Here is a 2,730-nt window from a genome sequence, read left to right as displayed (position 1 = left end):
CTTTGGACATAGGTGTTTTGGGTTATATCGGCATACTTTAACATAAGGAACACCCTCCCGAAGTTTGGTCCATTCCTCCTGGGACACCCTGTATATATATATATACACTTCCCTGCATCTAGACACACCCTCTGCTGTCTCTACATTACACCTGGCTACCTCTGCATCACTCCGTTGGATCACTCTTACGCCCTGTACACTTCTATTGTTCCTAACTCGTGTCCCATCGGAGGAGTTTCACTTTAATAATATCACAATCATTAAGCAGGGCGATAAGAGTAGTTCCACTTACTTTGGGTTGAGTCTGCAGACGGATGGCGTTGCCTGGTGTCTAGTAGGTGCCCCTTCGGCCGCAAATGAGCCAAATTTACTGTTTCAATAATCCCCCCTAATAATTTGCTCTCCGGGTTATATACCTTTATTCATGCTAACTCATTACTTTCCCGGAGGGTGTAAGTCCGCCTATAATGACGTTTTGTCCCAAGTGGCTGGCTGGGATCCTTAGGGTGGACACGCCCCTTCTACTGCTAGCTCATTTGGCTAACACGTTTACCTGCAAACGTCCCTCCCTTCACTTAAGTGTAAATTCTGTGGAGTTAGCAGTTCGGTATTCACCCAGCGTCATTCTGCTGACAAGACATCGACGCGTCAAAGTCTAACGGCCGTCTAACTCCATACGCAGAAATTCCTTGAAGTTTCTTAACCATTCTTACATCCTCTTTCGTACATCTTACAAGAAATTCCCAAGAATAATTCTATTCCAACCAATATTTTCCCCTAAAAATATAAAAAGTTAAATACTCTTTTAACATACTACCGGGAGTCGGCCTTCAGGGCACAACACATACACATGCCGATGTCAGTCAAAAACTTTATACCCGTCTTCACGGACGAGATACCTTAAATGTAACGTTACGTTCTTTCAGCAAATCAGCATCAAGCTGGCATTAAGTAGGGTGTGCTTGCTGTCTGTTTCATGTTGGTTTCTTGATTAGGTTTTTCTTAAACCATGAAGATCGAGGCGATATATCGGTCCGAAACGTCGGTTGATTTTCAGCAGGCTATGCCACTTCACAGCATATTCACAGACTCTAGTATATGAACATCAAACAGAACATATAATGTGATCATTTTCTCCAAACTTGCACTGAAATAGCGTTCAACTTTTCCTTTACCTCATACATTTAAATACGGGTACATACATCACAATGACGGTCTATACTATCCACAGTAGAACACATGAAATAATTTTCAGGTTTATTCTTCTACGGTTTATTTTTCTACGTAATGCATATTTATTGCAAAGTACAAAGTTCAGAATATCAGAATTTCAAGTCAATATTATTGAACGCGACCCCTTATTCTTCGTTTGCAAGAGGTAACTTCCATGACCTCATATTCCTTTTTAATATTTGAGACAACCTGTCATGATTTATGGGTTTGTGCCTATAGAAGGGGTATGGCATTGATATTGGATTTAATAACCACTTGTACACCCAACTCAGAAATATATTTTGCAGATTACTGACATACAAAAATTAGTGTCCCCAGGATATTATAGGTGGGACGTTGTCCGTGTTTTCGCAGGAAATCGGACATCTGTTTGAAGAATGGCGAAGATATTTGCATCTTTGTTCTTCGCTTCGGTCACAACTAACTCGGCTGCTGTCCTCGTTATAATACACGGGGCGGACCCGACAGAAAACACCGCCTCAAACAATCCTACTATGATTACCATGGGCGGTTCTCTAGCAACAGACTGGATATCGTTTCCGAGGAAACGTGTCTGGCGACCAATACTTGGAAACGGGTGTTTGTTTACCCGTCAATTGCATGGCAAGTGCTGCACGCTGCACTGGTTTTCCGCTTCGAGGTCTCTGAACAGCAACGGGTCTAACTACACAATGCATATTTAGACGGGTCAATATTACCTTGTTGTGCTGTGCAACTAGGATATCTATTGCAACTGCTTCCCTTATAAACTCACATGCATTCTCTTAGGCAAACATACACACATAACTTCAATTAAATTATGTCAACTGACATAGATTTGTTAAATTTCAGGTTCTCTCAGAGCTGTGACTATAAGCAGTGGTAACCCGAAATTGTGAATTTGCCTAGTTGATTAAAAGTCCTTTAAGAGTCTCAGAGACAGATCTCACCTCCAAGTTCATAGTCTACGAGTCACTCGAGCAAAAAACTAGCAATGAACAGAGGCCAACCAATAAACTCCTCACAGAACATAACGCTTGTTTTCCTAAATTACTAGCGATGATAACGGCTGTATATTTGAACCCCTGCCAGTGACGCAAACATCCGGGCAAATCTACAGGTAGGAGAATAAAAGAGAGAGAGAGCACGCGCTTCGTTTGGATCAATATAACGTTACAGGAGAGGACAACGAGATGTATTCTAACGTATAAGGGGTACGCGTGACTAATAACTGTGGGTATCTCATTTGATGACTGGATCTATTGGACGTCTCTATTACAATTACACTCGAGTATAACATCGCACAAATCAAACCCCTTCTTGAAAACGAATCTCTTGTTGTTGCCTGGATCTTGAAATGACCCACAGCCTCTAAAATTTGCTATTTGGTTCTTTGAATTTGGAACTGAAAAACTTATTGTGAACCGAATATAGAACATCCAGTCACACAGTTCATTCCTGTGTTATTCGCGGTTTCCACGAAACGTCTTTATATATACAGGCTTTTTCGCTGAATCG

This window comes from Cryptotermes secundus, unplaced genomic scaffold, assembly GCF_002891405.2.
Source record: "Cryptotermes secundus unplaced genomic scaffold, Csec_1.0 scaffold512, whole genome shotgun sequence".
Taxonomy (NCBI): domain Eukaryota; kingdom Metazoa; phylum Arthropoda; class Insecta; order Blattodea; family Kalotermitidae; genus Cryptotermes; species Cryptotermes secundus.
The sequence above is the reverse complement of the archived record's forward strand: the minus strand, read 5'-3'. Positions refer to the sequence as shown.